The sequence below is a fragment of the Sapajus apella genome, unplaced genomic scaffold, assembly GCF_009761245.1.
Source record: "Sapajus apella isolate SASKATOON/1434 unplaced genomic scaffold, GSC_monkey_1.0 scaffold28, whole genome shotgun sequence".
Classification (NCBI taxonomy): Eukaryota; Metazoa; Chordata; class Mammalia; order Primates; family Cebidae; genus Sapajus; species Sapajus apella.
In genome coordinates, this window is record NW_022436968.1 from 2,030,567 (window position 1) to 2,048,646 (window position 18,080).

The following is an 18,080-nucleotide window of genomic DNA, read 5'->3' on the forward strand; positions in this document are numbered from 1 at the left end:
ATACCATTATTATAAGGCTGGAATTATTCCCATGTATAAATGGGTTCACCGAAGTTCAGTGAGTCTTAGAAAATTAGGCAACTAAGTAGCTGTGTTGAGATTTTTACCTACATTTGTTTGCAAACAAAGCCTGTGCTCTCATATACTATCTCCTATGAAAACAAATATTCTGAAAAAGAGTAATAACCCTCACACCAAAATTTTATATACATATATAATATATATATATGTGTGTGTGTGTGTGTGTGTGTGTGTGTGTGTGTGTGTGTGTGTGTGTCTATATCTCACATTAGTTGGCTAAGGCTGCCTTAACAACATACCACAGACTGGGTGGTTTAAACAACAGAAATTTAATTCCTTATAGGTTTGGAGACTAGATATCCAAATCAGGGTGTTGCCAGGTTTTGTTTCTCTTGGGGATGCTCTCCGTGGCTTGCAGATCACCGCTGCCCTGTTGTGTCTTCTTCATCTCTGGTATCTTCTTGTGTGTTCTAACTTCTTTTCTTATAAGAAAGCTAGTCAGATTGGATTTAGGCCCATTCTAAGGGCCTTATTTTAATTTAATCCTCTCGTTCAAGGCCCATTTCCAAGTACACTGAGGTATTGGGGTTTAGGGCTTTAACATACACATTTTGAGGGGACACAGTTTAGCCTGTAGCACCGGGGTACAATAAACTGCACTATTATTGTTCAAAATATATTTGAAAACATTACTATAATTTTGATTATAAACAATTAAGAGAGCCTTTAAACCAGATAAAATTGTTGAACAAAAATAACACAAATCAAAATTAATGACGAATAATTTCAGTGTAAATATTAATGTAAATTAATAAAAATAAAGTTACAAATTTCTCTAAATAAAAATCATTCTATTAGAATAACTCTTAGTAATGTGATGACTTATAAATAAAATACTTTTAAAAATAAAATATATTCTAACAAGTTAAATAAATTTCGCCTTATAAAGATGCTTAGATGGCTCACTTACTGAAAAAAATATATTTAATTTGTTTTAATGTGAATGATATTTTCCAGTGTCTGAGAGGGCTTGAAGTCAATTTAACCTCTTAAATGTTTTTAATATTTTCTGTGAAAGTACATATTGCTTACCTTACTATATAAGAATGATTTTGTTAGGATCATGTTAACCTAATTCAGATAGTTACTGATCTACTAAGATTCTGGACTGAGTTCTGATGAATTAATATAAATTGACCTGGACCAAAAGAAAGTGAATGAGTAAGGATGTAAGAAACCAAAGACACATGAGAGCATGATCAAAGTGACACAAAGAAAGGGGACAACTGGTTGTACACTAAGACCACGAACAGTTGGAATCAGCCAGAGTAACCCTTTTATGTGATAATTGATAGTTGGCATGAGGCTGGATTTAATGCTCAGAAAAAATTTACAGGTTTGAACAGATGAATAAAATATAAAAGAACCTTGATTTATTTTGCTAAGGTATAGGTTGTGATATTTATTACTGATAACAAATTACCAAGAAAAATTTGAATATGTAAAGTCTTTTTATTATTGCCTGCTTCAAAAATAGTGTATAAATAATTATTGAAATAATAAAGCACTTTGAAAACTGTGCTTCTCAAGTATTTCTACACTTACATGGGATCTGTTGTCTTCTAAAGGCTAGAAATGAACTACAATATTTACTCCTTAAAACTATTAGGTTGTAAATAACATGAGGAACTCAAAGTCTTATCTAACAAAAAGAAAAGAATAAAAAGGCATATTGGTTAGTAAAATAATTCATTATAGGGCCTTTGGGTAAAAGAAGTCTTTATCTCCTATTAAAAGTAAATCTTCAACAAATAATAGGCAATTCCAGCTTTTTCTGCTGCTATTTATATCTATCAATAAAACAATCTAAGCAATTTCATCCGAACCAGACAGATGTGTAAGCCTGAAGAAGTGAACAAACTGAACATTTATATTATGCATTTAAGTCACCCATGTGTAAAGTTAAGAACAACTTTTAGTGAACTCTTATCATTTATATTTCAGATAAATGTAGTTATATTTTATTGAAATGATGTGTTTTCTAATATATAAAAATATTTTCCAAAAAACAATTTTTAATTTAATATTTACATGTTTTTGCCATTTCTTTTATTTATTCTTCTGAAGGTAACTATTTTAAACATGCATAACTATAAAGCTTTTCTTCATTTAATACACTCATTCAAATAAACCCTTTATTCATTAAAACAATCTGTTTAGCATCTACTGAACTCCAGAATCTCTGTTACGTGCTAAACAAAAAATTAGAAAATTTGGCCTGAACATTGATCTCATAGTAGTCTAGTGAAAATATAAATCTTAAATTAGTATTACAATAAAATGTGGTGAGTGCAATAATATTGTAAGAAAAGTGTGATGGGAATGGTGGATAGGAAGATTAACCATCTCCACACTCCTTCTCTTTGGAAAAAGAGGAAGATTTGCATTAAATTGGAGACTAAAGAATGAGTAGAAAATGTGTTTCAAGTAATGATAATGTGTAGAATGTCACGAAATTGCATGAACAAAAAAGGAACTGTTGCATGAATTAATAATAAAAATTGAAGAGGATCTTGATGAACCTAAAATAGTAATTTTAGGTAAATTTGTTAGTTTTTTTAATGTCTGTTTAGTCAGTTTGGATTTTTTTCTGTACCCATACAGAGAGTTTTTAGCTAGAAAGTAAGAAGTAAGTGAAGAAATTCAAAACAAAACAATTGAAGATATACTGGAGTAGGGAGAGCCTCATGCCAGAAACCAGTGAAGAGACATAATGGACCAAGTGGGAGATAAAGGAGAGAAAGCAATTTCCTTAAATTAGAAAAAGAAAGCTAGATTTAAAAATTAACTTTGAGTTAAAAATCAGTAAGATGAAAACGCCAGCTGAAGAGCAGGAGTGTAAGAGCATGAGGACTCAAAGACAAATACAAAATTTTCAGTTTCAAACACTGGGTGCCTCAGATATAGGAAAAGATACTATGAACAGGAAACAAGGTGATACAGTAAAAAATTATTGAATTCTTAAGTAATAATTTTGAATTGCCAAAGATAAATAAAATGAATGTATGAGATATAGAGAAATAATCATTTTAATAAGCATATGAATTATAAAATATAATTTTATAAATGTTTTTTAAAAGTATTTCATAATATGTTATTTTCCAAAGTGGATAATAGTGACTCATAATTTGTTAGATTGGAATTAGGCAAGAATAAAACTCATTTTAATACATGGTCAGATTTTCTGGCTGAACTGCTGCTGTCTCTGAAGTAGACTTTTGTCCAGCACTAAGCCGACTAATCAAGATTCTGAAGGTACCTTGTCCTCCCACGAACCAAGGAAGTTATATTTGCCTTCATCCCTGGTGGCAGACTTAACACATGGACCCCACTGCAGACACAGCAGCAGCCACATAACCTGGCTCCAACCCAGCACAATTGCAATTTCAGAGGCAATCTGAAAGGCCCCAGTACCCACAGGGGAAGGCTTTTACCTGTTAAAGCTAGCCTCTAAAGGTAAAAAAGATGTTTTCTTCTTCAAACGGACACCAACACAAGTCTAGATGGATTTTGGAGAAGCAGCCAAACACAACACCATGGAAGGAAACTATTAGAGCTCCTGAAACCAACCCAAATAAATGGAGGTCTAAAAATTCATAATAATTATCTTACAGAGCTCAAAGACATGCAAGAGAGGACACACAGCAACTAATCAAAATAAGAAAACATACAAAGAAATAGAAGCTTACTAAAGAAATTGAGACTATAACGAAGAATGAAATGGAAAACCTGGAGCTGAATAATACAAAAAAAAATTGAAAATTATAATTGAGAGCTTACACAGCAGACTCAGTCAGGCAGAAGAAAAAAAATCAGTGAACTTGAAGTCCATATTAGAAATTAGCCAGTTAAGAAAAAAATAGTCAAAAGGAAATAAAAAGGGGTGAATTAACTATGTGGGACTTACAGGGAACCATCCAACAAATGGCAAATACATTGTGGAAATCCCATGCAGAGAAGAGAGAGGGAGAAAAAAACCCGGAAGCTTATTTAAAGAAATAATGGCTGAAAAGCTCCCAAATTTGAGAAAGATATAGACATCTAGATTCAGGAAGCTCAAAAGTTCACACAAGTAAGATCAACCCAAAATAGACTGTCCTGAGACATGTTATAATCAAATTGTCAAAAGCCAAAGTCAAAGAGATAACTCTGAAAGCAGCCAGAGAAAAGAGAATTGTCATATACAACTGTATGTCCATAGGCTATATATAGATTTCTCAGCAGACAAAAGCTGAGAGTTTATTACTACGATACCTGCCTTACAAGAAATGCTAGAGGGAGTTCTTTAAGTTCAAAAGAAATGACACAGAGAAGAAAAAAAAGAAGATCCACATGAAAGTATAAAATTCACTGGTAAATGTAAACATATAGTCAAATTCAGAGTATTTTAATACTGTAATAATGATGCATAAATCACTTTTAACTCTAGTAGAAAAGCTGAAAGATACAAGTATTTAAAAATTACGATAGGTACAATAACTTTAAATGGATATATAACATATAAAGTTATAAATTGTATTAAACAAAAATATACGACATGAATTTTTAAAATGCAATAAAAGAAATCATCTAAAGTCATTGTCCTAAAGCTGAAGAAACATAAAAATAAATGTTTTTGTTAACCGGTTATGTAACATTTAAATCATCAACAACAAAACAAACTATCCTTTTGAGTACAGATAAACCCTCAGTAGAAAATAAAACTCTTTGTGTATTAGTAGCCATACCATTCTAGAGAGAAAGGTTAGTTGGCACGATAGAGTTGAATTTTGCTTCTCACTGAATAATAAAGATAATAAAAAATGATTTGTTAGGAAGACTGAAAGAGTTGAAGTTCACTATTGTCATGAAAATTCTAAATGGAAATCTAGTTTTCAGAATCAGACTTGGAGGTTTATCAAATACAAGAACAGCATTCGGTAAATAACATTCACTGAATGCTACACTTACCAGTATATTTCTGCAAGTTCTTTTCCTTGTAGAACTGCCATGTCTACCAAACTATTTTCTCATTCAACTACAGGCTTGGAGTACAAGGCTGCTCTCCAAGCTAAACTCTCCCCACTGTCAAGAACTAAGTCCCAGAACATCAAGCATTCCAGGCAGGGGGCGTTCTACGTTCTGGCTCACTTCACTGTTATTTTTTATTCTTTTGAAGGGAAAATAAAGTTGTGTACATTTTGATATTATTTTCTAAAAAATTTTTGTGGAGCATAGTAGGTGTATATATTTACAGGTACATGAGATGTTTTAACATAGGCATGCAAAGTGAAATAAGCACATCATGGAGAATGGGGTATCCATTCCGACAAACATTTACCATTTGAGATACAAACAATCCAATTACATTCTCTAAAATGGACAATTAAGTTATTATTAACTATAGTCATCCAATTATGCTATCAAACAGTAGGTCTTATTAATTCTAACACTTTTTTGTACCCATTGACCATCCCCACTTTTCCCCCAGCCCCTCACCACACTTTCCAGCCTTTAGTAATCATCTTTCTTTCTACTCACTATGTTCACTAGTTCAATTGTTTTGATTTTTAGACCCTGTAAATAAGTGAGAACATAAGATGTTTGTCTTTCTGGGCTTGGCTTATTTCACTTAACACAATGATTTCCAATTCTATCCATGTCGTTGCAAATAATTAGAAGTTATTATTTTTTATGGCTAAATAGTACTCCATTATGTGTATGTAACACATTTTCTTTATCTATTCATCTGTTGATCAACATTTAGATTGCTTCCAAATATTAGCTATTGTAAACAGCGCTGCAGCAAACATAGGAGTGCAGATACCTCTTTGATATACTGATTTCCTTCTTTTTGTGTACATACTAAGCTGTGGGATTGCTGGATAGCATCCTAGCTCTATTTTTAGTTTTCGAGGCACTTCCAAGCCTTTCTCCATACTGTTTGTACAAATTTACATTACCACCAATAGTGTACAAGGGTTCTCTTTTCTCCACATTTTCCCCAGCATTTTTTTATTGCCCGTCTTTTGGATAAGCCATTTTAACTGAGGAGAGATGATACCTCATTGTTCTTTTGATTTGCATTTCTCTTATGATCAATTAAGTTGAACACCTTTTCATATGCCTGTTTGTCATTTGTACGTCTTATTTTGATAAATGACCACTCAAATATTTTGCAATTTTTTGATTGAATTATTAGATTTTTCCCAAACAGTTGTTTGAGCTCTTAATAATGAATCTTTTGTCAAATGGGTAGTTTGAAAATATTTTCTCTCATTCTGTGTGTTGTTTCTTTACTTTATTCATTGTATCCTTTGCTGTGTAGAAGCATTTTAATTTGATGTGATCCCATTTGTCCACTTTTGCTTTGGTAGCCTGTACTTGTGGGTTATTGCTCAAGAAATTTTGTCCAAACCAATGTCATGGAGATTCTATCAAATATCAAAGACAACAATGTTGTCTTGTAGTTTTATTCTGAAGTCTTAGATTTAAGTCTTTAATCTATTTTGATTGGATTTTTGTATATTACAAAAGATAGTGATCTAGTTTCATTATTTTGTATATGGATATACAGTTTTCCCAGCACCATTTATTGAAGAGATTGTGTTTTCCTCACTTTATGTTCTTGACACCTTTGTCAAAACTGAGTTCACTACAGATGTGTAGAATATGCAGATTTGTTTCTGGCTTATCTATTCTGTTCCGTTTGTCTATGAGTCTGCTTTCATGCCAGTATCATATTGTTTTGGCTAATATAGCTCTGTAATACAATATGAAATCAGGTAATGTGATTCCTCCACTTTTGTTCTTTTTGTTCAGGATAGCCTTGGCTATTTTGGATCTTTTGTGGTTCCATAGAAATTTTAGAAGATTTTTTTTCTGTTTCTGTGAAAAATGTAATTGGTATGTTGATCAAAATTACATTGAAACTGTAGATTGCTTTGGGTTGTGTGGGCATTTTAGAAATATTGAATCTTCGAATTCATGTACATGGAATATTTTTTCATTTTTTCAGTGCCCTTCAATTACCTTCATTGGTGTTTTATAGTTTTCATTGTAGAGATCTTTCATGTCCTTGGTTTGGTTAATTCCTTAGTATTTAATTTTATTTGGGGCTATTGTATACAGGATTATTTTTTTACTTATTTTTCACATTGTTCTCTGTTGTCATATAAAAATGCTACTGAGTCAAATGGAATTTCTATTTCTAGGTCCTTGAGGAATTGCCACACTGTCTTCCACAATGGTTGAACTAATTTACACTCCCACCAACAGTGTAAAAGTGTTCCTATTTCTCCACATCCTCTCCAGCATCTGTTGTCTCCAGATTTTTAATGATCGCCATTCTAACTGGCGTGAGATGGTATCTCAATGTTGTTTTGATTTGCATTTCTCTGATGATATGAACAATGAGAACACATGGACACAGGGAGGGGAGCACTACACACTGGGGTCAGTTGGGGGGAAATAGGGGAGGGACGGTGGGGGGTGGGGAGCTGGGGAGAGACAGCAAGGGGAGAAATGCCAGATGTAGGTGATGGGGAGGAAGGCAGCAAATCACACTGCCACGTGTTTACCTATGCAACAATTTTGCATGTTCTTCACATGTACCCCAAAACCTAAAATGCAATAAAATAAATGGGAAAAAAAAATGCTACTGATTTTTGTATTTTGATTTTATATCCTAAAACTTTACCAAATTTGCCAATCAGCTCTAAATAATTTTCTTCTGGAGTCTTTAGTTTTTTCCAAATGTAGAATCATATCATCAGCCAACAAGAATAATCTGACTTCTTCTTTAACAATTTGGATGCCCTTTATATTATCTCTTGTATAAATGCTCTGGCTAGGACTTCTGGTACTGTGTTGAATAAAAGTGGTGACGTGGCCATCTTTGTCATGTTCCAGATCTTAGAGGAAAGGTTTTCAGTTTCTCTCCACTCAATATTATGCTACCTGTGGGCCTGTCATATATGGCTTTTATTATGTTGCCGTGTGTTCCTTCTATTTCTAGGGGTTTTTTTGATGATTTTATCGTGAAGAGATGTTGAATTTTATCAAATGCTTTTTCAGTATCAATTTAAATGATTGTATTGTTTTTACCCTTCATTCCATTGACATGATGTATCATGTTGATTGATTTGTGTATGTTAAACCATTCTTGTATCCCAGGGATAAATCCACTTGGTCATAATAAAGGATCTTTCTAATGTATTGTTGAATTCAGTTTGCTAGTATTTTATTGAAAACTTTTGCGTTAATATTCATGAGAAATATTGGCCTGTAGTATTCTTTTATTGATCGGTTTTTGCAGGTTTTGGTATCAGGGTAATACTGGCCTCATGGAATGAGTTCAGATATATTCCCTTCTCTATTTTTAGAAATAGTTTGAGACCAATTAGTATTATTGCTTTTTTAAATATTTTATAGAATTTAGCTGTGAAGCCATCAAGTCCTGGGGTTTTCTTCACTGTGAGACTTTTTATTTCAGCTTCACTTTCATTATTTGTTATTGATATGTTTAAGTTCAATCTTGATAGGTTGTATAGGTCTAGAAGTTTTTTTATTTTTTCTAGATTTTCTGATTTATTGGCATATAGTTACTCACAGTAGTCACTAATGATCCCTTGAATTTTTGTAGTACCAGTTGTAATTTCTCCTTTTTAATTTCTGATTTTATTTACTTGGATCTTCTCTCTTTTTTCTTAGTTTGGATAAAGTTATGCCAATTTTGTTTATTTTTTTCAAAATAACTTTTGTCATATTGATTTTTTGTATTTTTTTTTTCATTTCAATCATTAATTTCTTTTCAGAGCTTCGTTATTTACATTCTTCTACTAGTTTTGAGTTTTGTTTGCTCTTGATATTCTAGTTTTTTTTTTTTTTAATGCAATGTTAGATTGTTTATTTGAAGTTTGTTTCCTGTTTTGATGTAGCACTGGTGGTTCTAAACTTCCCTTGGCGTACTGCTTTTGCTGTATCCAATAGGTTTTGGTATGTTGTTTCTATTATCACTTGTTTCAAGAAATGTACTGATTCCCTTCTTAATTTCTTCAATGATTCAGTGATTTAGGAGCATTTTTTAAATTTGTATGTATGGTGTAGCTTCCAAGATTCCTCTTGTTATTAATTTCTAGTTTTATTTCATTGTTATCGCATAAGATTTGTTGTATTATTTCAATTTTTTGAATCTTTTAAGAATTGTTTTGTTACTTAACATATGGTCTATTTTTAAGAATGATTAATGTACTTAGGAACATAATGTGCATTCTATTCTTCAGCTGTTGGATAAAATGTTCCATGAGTATCTATTATAATGATCTATTTGGTCTATAATATAGGTTAAGTCCAATGTTTCTTTGTTGATTTTCTTTCTGGAAATGTGTCCAAAACTGAAAGTAGACTTTTGTTATATTGGAGACCATCTCTCTTTAGCTCTGATAATACTTGCTTTATATATCTGTGTGCTACAGTGTTGGTTGCATACATATTTAAAATTGTTACATCCTCTTGATTAATTGACCACTTTATCAATATGTAATGAACTTCTTTGTCTCTTTTTGTAGTTTTTGTCTTATCATCTATTTTGTCTGATATAAGTATAGCTACTCTTGCTCTTTTTTGGTTGCCATTTGCATGGCATATTTTTCCATTCCCTTATTTTTAGTCTATGTGTGTCTTTATAGATGAAGTGTGTTTCTTGTAATCAACAGATGAACTAATCTTGTTTTTTAATCCATTCAGCCAGTCTATATATTTTTTGATTATAGAGTCTGGTTATTATTGATATGTAAGGACTTACTCCTGTCATTCTGTCACTTGTTTTCCGGTTGTTTTGTGGTCTTTTCTTTGTCTCCTTCCTTTCTGTTTTCCTCTAGTGAAGGTAATTTTTGTCTGTCAATACAATTTAGTTTCTTGCTTTTCAGTTTTTTGTGTATTTATTGTATTTTTGAGGCGGGGATTTGAGGCTGCCATAAAGCTTGCAAATAGCATCTTATAACTGATAATTTTAAACAGATAATTTAACTTTATTTCCATAAACAAGCATATACACAAACAAAAAGAAAACTAATAAAAACTCCATGCCTTAACTTTGTTCCCTGCTTTTTAACTTTTCATTGTTTCTATTTATATCTTATTGTATTGACTATGATTTGAAAAGTTGTAGTTTTTTTTTTTTTTTCCATCATTTAGTCTTTTTACTTAGGAGAAGAGTAGTTTACACATTATAGTACAGTGCTATACTATTCTGTGTTTTTCTGTGTGCTTACTATTACCACTGCTTTTTGCACCTTCAGGTGATTACTTATTGATTAATAATACAATTTTTTTTCTGATTCAAATACTCCATTTAGCATTCCTTGTAGAAAAGTCTTGTTATTGATGAAATTTCTCAGCTTTTGTTTGTCTAAGAATGTCTTTATTTCTTCTTCATGTTTGAAGGCTATTTTCACTATGTATACTAGTTTACAGTAAAAGTATTTTTTTTCTACCTCCAGCTCTTCATATACATCATTACACTCTCTCCTGGCCTTTAAAGTTTCCAATGAAAATTCTGTTGCCAGACATATTGAACCTCCACTATATGTTGTTATTTGTTTCATTTCTCTTGCTGCTTTTAGGATCCTTTATCTTTGAAGTTTGAAATTTTGATTATTAAATTCCTTGAGTTAGTCTTCTTTTGGTTAAATCTGCTTGATATCTTACAAACTTCTTATCCTTGGACACTTATATCTCTGCGTTTGGTCTACTCACTGTTATTATCCCTTTGAATACACTCTACTCTTACATCCTTCTCTACCTTATCTCAAAGACAAATAACACATTATGGTTTTTTTTGTTTTTTTTTTTTCGAGACAGAGTCTCACTCTGTCACTCAGACTAGAGTGCAGTGACATTATCTAGGCTCATTCCAACTTTCGCCTCCTGGGTTCAAGTGATTCTTCTCCCTCAGGCTCCTGAGCAGCTGGGATTACAGGCACCCCCACCGCAATTGGCTAATTTTTGGATTTTTAGTAGCGAGGGGGTTTCACCATGTTGGCCAGACTGGCCAACTGTCTAGGCATATTTGTAACTGTCTTTCTTTCTTGAACTCCTGACCTCAAGTGATTTGCCTGCCTCAGCCTCCCAAAGAGTTGAGATTACATGTGTGAGTCATCACACCCTCCCTAGTAAGTCTTAGATGTGCCCTTTTGAGGCTGATAGATCCTGTAGGCATGCTTTACTCTTTTCTGACTGTGTATTTTCAAATAGCCTGTCTTCAAACTCACTAATTTTTTCTTCTGCTTGATTAATTCTGCTATTAAACAACTCTGATTCATATTTCAGTATGCCACTTGCATTTTTTAGCTTAAGAATTTTTTTTTTTTTTTCTTTTGAGACAGTCTCACTGTCACCTGGGCTGGAGTGCAGTGATGTGATCTCAACTCACTGCAACTTCTAAGTCTCCAGCACAAACAATCCTCCTTCCTCAGCTTCCCAAGTAGCTGGGACTACAAGTGCACACAACTTCACCAAGCTAATTTTGTGTTGTTTTTGTATTTTTGTAGAAACAGAGTTTTACCATGTTACCCTGGCTGGTTTCAAACCCCTGGGCACAGCAATCTACTCACCTCGGTCTCCCAATGTGCTGGGATTACAGACATGAGCCCCTGTGCTTGGCCAATTCTTTTTAATTATTTCAGTTTCTTTATTAAATTTATCTGATAGAATTCTAAATTCATTTCCTGTGTTATCTTGAATTTCTTTGCGTTTTCTCAACACAGGTATTTTGAATTATCTGAAAGAGCACATATTTTTCTCTTGAATTTGTACTTGGTGCTTTATTTAGTTCATTTGGTAAGATCATGTTTTTCTGGATGGTGTAGATGCTAGTAGCTGTTCTTCAGAAGTGTGTGGGCATTGAAAAGTTAGATATTTATTGTAGTCTTCACTGTTTAGGCATATTTGTAGCGGTCTTTCTTGGGAAAGCTTTCTAGATACTTAAAAGGACTTCAGTGTTGTGATTTAAGCTCTTTCTGCTTTAGGAAACGCTCACACCCAGTAATGCTGTGGTTTTTGCAGACTTGTAGAGGTACTGCCTTGATGGTCTTGAACAAGGTCATGGAGAATTCTCTGGATTACTAGGCAGAGACTCTTGTTCTCTTATTTCCTCCCCAAAATAGATTTTCTCTATATATTCTAAGCCACCTAAAGCTGGGAGTGGAGTGACACAAGTACTCCTGTGACCAGCACCACTAAGACTGCGCTGGGTCAGACTTGAAGCCAGTACAGTGCTTGGTCTCATCCAAGGTCTGCTGTAACCACTTCGTGATTACTGCTAATGTTTGCTTATCCCCAGGTGGGCCCAAAAGTGCTGTCAGGAAATCAAAAGTCAAAAACCTTGTATGTCTACCTGGTGTTTTCTCATATTGCAGCTAAGCTGGCACTCAGACTACAAGATGCAATCCTTCACACCCTTCTCTTTCCTTCCCAAGGCAGAGAAGCCTCACCCTGTAGCCACTGCCACCTCAAGCCACAAGAGGTACTGCTAGACTACTACCGATGTTCCCTTAAGTCCCACTATCTCTTAAATCAGCCTGCTGTGAATGCTGCCTGGCCTAGGAGTCACCCTTCAGGGCATGGGCTTTTCTCTGGCCCAGGGCAGGTCTAGAAATACATCCAAGAGTCAAGCCCTGGAATTGGGGATCCCAGGAGCCCAATTGGGTCTCTACCCCTCAATTGCTGGTACCTGAGGTGCAAGACAGTTCCCCTTTTTCCCTCTTCTTTTCTTTTCTTCCTTCCTTCCTTTCTTTCTTTGTTTTGTTTTGTTGTTTTGAGACAGATTTTTGCTCTTATTGCCCAGGCTGGAGTGCAGTGGCATGATCTCAGCTCACTGCAACCTCTGCCTCCTGGGTTCAAGCGATTCTCCTGCCTCAGCCTCCTGAGTAGCTGGGATTACAGGCACCCTCCACCATGCCCAGCTAATTTTTAGTAGAGATGGGGTTTCACCATGTTGGTCAGGCTGATCTTTAACTCCTGACCTCAGGTGATCCATCCATCTCAGCCTCCCAAATTGCTGGGATTACAGGTGTGAGTCACTGCACCTAGCCCACAAAGTCCTCTTTTCTTTTCCATCTGCTTTTTTGAAGCGGAAGACTTCTTCACTCATAGCCTCCACAGCTGATTATGTGCTGAGTCTCACCTAAAGCCAGTAAATCTCAGAGGCTCACCCAAAGCCTTCAATGTAGTACCTGGATACCACTGCTGGTTATTCAGGGCCCAAAGGCTATTCAGTTAACAGGTGATAAATGCTGCTAGAACTGGGTCCTTTTCTTCAAGGAATCAGGTTTCTTTCTGGTCCAGAGTGTGTCTAGAAATGTTGTCTAGGAACCAGGGCCTGGAATGGGAATCTCATGACCTCTGACTCTGGCTGAGTTTGTATCCTAAATGCAAGACAAAGTCCTCCTCATTCTTCCTTTTCCTCCCCTTAAGGGTAAGGGGCAATCTCTTTTGAAGTCCTAAGGTATGCATCCTGGGGTTAGGGCAAGAGTGATGCCGCACTCCCTTGGCTGGCCCAGCTGATATCTCAGCAAGTTGTGTGTCCCCTCTCAGTCTACTCTCTCTATGCCTAATTCAGCCCTAGGACTCACCTAAGATTTGCAGTCCTAATTGCCTAGCCTGCCTTTCAAGCTTACTTGGAGATACACAGTACTGTAGCCCTCTGTGGTGAGGTCTGCAGACACTCAAGTTCCAACTGGGGAAGTCGGCAATTCCCCTCTGGATAGAGCTGGTTTAAATGCTCCCTCCATGTGCAGGCAGCAGCTGAGTTTGGTCTGGTTTTCCTTTCTTTCTAACGGGAGAGCATGGTATTTGTTGCCTCACAATTTCTGTGTTCTCTCTCCTCCAGCACCCAGAGATGCTCCCTGTACCACACCTCTGCGGTAGGGACGGGGAGGAGTTGGAATTAGTGATTCAAGACTGTTTTTTTCAATCTTCATTTCCTCTTGCAGAGATTTGAAGTTAAAACCAGGTATTATGAGCACCTGCTTTTTAGTTCTTATGAAGTTTTGTATGCGTGGGTAGATAGTTGTTAGCTTGGTGACCTTGCAGGGGTTGGGAACCATGGGTTGACGTTTCTATTCTGCCTTCTTGTTCTGCCCTCTCACTGGCTCATGTGAGATTCAGAATTTGTCTTTTATTGCTTTGCACTCTGTATTCCAGCAATAGAATAATAAGTTGTACCTCTCTATCTTTGGATAATCTTCATCTCCACCTAGATGAACATTAATCTGTCTAACACATGTAGTATTCCTTAAAAACTCAACTCCTTCATTGCCTTTGTAGTAGACTGGTACTTAATGAGGTTCTCCACCCTTCTATGTAGTGAAGGGATAGTGAATCTCTCTTTATTTTCCATTTGTCATCCATGTGCACTTTTATATTGTGACTCTAACACATTTTACGTAAGTGATTGATGCTCTATTTTTCATCTTTTGAACATAAACATTTGATGTCAGGAACCAATATTTACTCATTTATGTTAGAAGGATCAAGGAGAGTAACCTACATGTAGTGAATGCTCTTTAAATGTTTCTGTAATTAATGAATGAATATGACCACTAAAATATACATGACTACTTGCAGGTTTGCTGAGTACCATGTGTCAATAGTGGGATTGACACATGATCTTATTAGTGGGTGAATTCTGGCTAAGTAAAATAATCTATATTTATGCTTGTATCACATATATTTTCTTCTCCCCTTTCCCTCTCTATAAGTCACCAAAGCAAGATTATATATATATATATATATATATATACATAATTTTATATATATATATATAATTTTATATGTATATATATGAAAATAAAGGTTTTTCTCTACCTACATGTGGGAAACACAATAATTTTGTGGAATACTTATTGTTTCTTTCTATATGCAAAGTTATATTTCCTTTATATGAAAAGATATTCATAAAGTGAATAATTATTGCTTATATGATACCAGATAATTTACTATAAATAATATTTTCAGACTCAATGACTGATATGAACACTTTTATTTTTCTTTCATAATTCTTTCTTGCACTGTGTTTTATTTCTTTTGCTTAGCCTAAGCTTGTGATTTTTAAAATCTTTATTAAGTGACAATATACTTTCAAAATATGCCTACAATTCATTACAAAATCTCCTCCAATGACCCTTTAGAAAAGGGAAGCAAATGATACAGCAGCTGCTTGGGATGGTATGCAGTGGAATGATACAAGGACTACAATCTGAAGCATGACCATGAAGTATTATTCCATTTATTGGACATGTAAGGTGTTTAGCGGTTTTGATTATAAAACAGAAAATAGAGAATTGGATCTTTGACATGAAAAGTATTTCACTTCCTTTTCTGTATGTACAATTGCAGGTGTTTATTATTTGGTGAGACTCACTTTCTAATGTTATTTTTAGCAGGAGAAGTACTATTTTGACCTCTAAAATGTCACACTTTAAGGGTAAAATGCCATTCACAATATGTTTTAATAAAAGCTATTCACCTTGGAAAAGGCAAGCATCTGTCAAATGCCTGATTGTGTGCACCCTGATCAGAGTTTTCAGTAATATTTTAAAGTACAGTTGAAGAGGCAGAAAAGGAATTAGATAAGAATGCTAGTTTCCTTGATACTACTTTACCTTAAATAAAACAAGTAGAAAGAAAGCAAGCTTTAGATCGATTGTTCGATTGAATGTATTGTATCTAACACCTTCCAATTTTATTATTAAGCTGCCAGCTACAGCTCAATTTCTCAATGACATATAAACAAGTAGATATATTTAGCAATTTTTATTAGGAACCATGTATACAATTCCTTACTTACTGCAGAAAACATTCCACTGTACCCATAAAAGATACCTACTCTTCCTCAGCATGAATGTGATCAAAGTACGAGGAAAGCATTCTGGCAAGGCAACCTCTTCTGTTGCTGAGTAGTTCTGAAAAAAATATTTTTCTTACATTGAGCCTGAATATGCTTTCTTATTACATTTCTGATTTTTGACACAGGAGAGAAGAAACCTTTTCACTTTGCCATATGATTACCCTTTGAATAGGTTTATGTTGCCTTCCTTTGGCCTCCAATGCACACACACACATACACACACACACACAGACACACACGGACACACACACACGTCCTCACACTATCAGACTTATCTTCATGTTAAATATCTTCAGTGTGCTCATATTATATGATTTCCAGGATTCCATGCATTTCACTGCTTGATTTTTCTCCTCTGAAAAGCAAAGTATCTAGGGTGACCATATGTCCTGGATTTCCAGGGACAATCTCTTTGTTCACTTGTAAATAATAATAATGGTCTCTTTCATCTTTAATAATGTACTTGTTTTAACAACGAATTATAATGTCCTTGTGTGTAAATAAATATGAATTTCAAAATTAAAAAAAACACATCATGAAGAGAGCACATGCTTTTTTGCCTTTTATAGAAAACTTAAAATAATTATAATGCCAAATAGACTTTTGAGTGTTTAGTTTGTGGCATGAAATATGTCAAACACTTTGGGGACAACAGAAAATTTAGTGGACACATCATACAATTTTACTCCTCTCTTATCTTTGGGGATGAGGAATAACAAGGAAGCCCTACTCCATCCTCCCAACTGCACAACATTCTTGGGAGGATGTAAAGAGAGACTTGAAAACATGCTATTTTTTCTGAGTATAAATTTTTATTTTTAAAGTTCTATCTACTAGCCTAGAGGTGTACATAGAGCTCCAGTTCCTTATTAATAATAAAATTCAAGAGTATCCATGCTCATTTCTCTCAGTATTTTCCCTAGATTTTTATTTCAGACTGAGAACAAAAACTGCAAACCCATTACAATTAATTTTTTCATTCACGCATATGTGCCAAATTTATGGCAAAACAAGGAGTAGATTTGAGAGTCAAAGATATACTTAGGGGTGAGAGGGACACAGGGGTCAAGACATTAAGGTAATTTTTAGCTGCTGGACTTGGTGAGTCAAAATTCTTTCCTTTCTCCTAATGTTAAAAAGGAATAGTATTTCCAAAGATGCATTACACAGTGAAATGAAAATGCCAACCGGCAGTATACATAGTTGGGCAGAGGCCAGATCTCCAAAGTTTAGTTACCTAGGTTAATGATGCACTTGTGAATTATTGAAGAATTCTGTCCAACTTGGTAAACTAAGTTCACAAGAAATATTTTTTACTTTATTTTGTTATTTTAAAAAATAACTTGCCCTTTCCGTGAGCAAAATCATCACATCACTTACTATAGTAAAATAACAAAGACTCTTTTATTAATTATTTTATTAAGTTGGGAAACAGAATTGTTTGATAAGCACAATGGGATGCTAAACCATTATTTAAACATTCAGTGTTCAAGACAGAGCATTTAGATAATTTCCAACACCTGGGCAAGATTAATCATTAGCTTATAAAGAGAAATTTTTTCCTCTGACAGATGAGAAGAGAGCTAAAGAAAAATCATATTGTATTAATAAATTTTAAGAGTAGATATTTTAAAGGATTCTCTACCAGGTATAATACAGGTTGAAATGCATCTTAAATATGAAATACAGCAGAGAGATTAAGTGCTGGTTTTCATACTCCTCTTTTCCCAAAAGAGAAGCATATTTCTACATTTTGACATTTAGGCAGAAAATTAATCTTTGCTACACTTTTCATTAGGAGAAAATTTTTAATTTTAAATTCTTAATTATTTTGCCAACAACTTCTATGAAAATACATAATAACTGCAAGAAAAGCAACATATTAAATATAAATGGTGCTATAAAATCTCTTTTCACTTCATACAAAATTAAGTTTTACAAGAATGATAGTTTTCTGGCAAGATAAGTAACCATCTAGAAAGGAATAATTTATGGTTAATATTGCATTTTTTGTCTACAAATAACTTTTAAAAGGTTGTTCTTTGAGGAATTTCAAAATGCCTTCACAAGTAACTTGGAAGGACTTGGTCTTGATATAGGGTATCCTTGT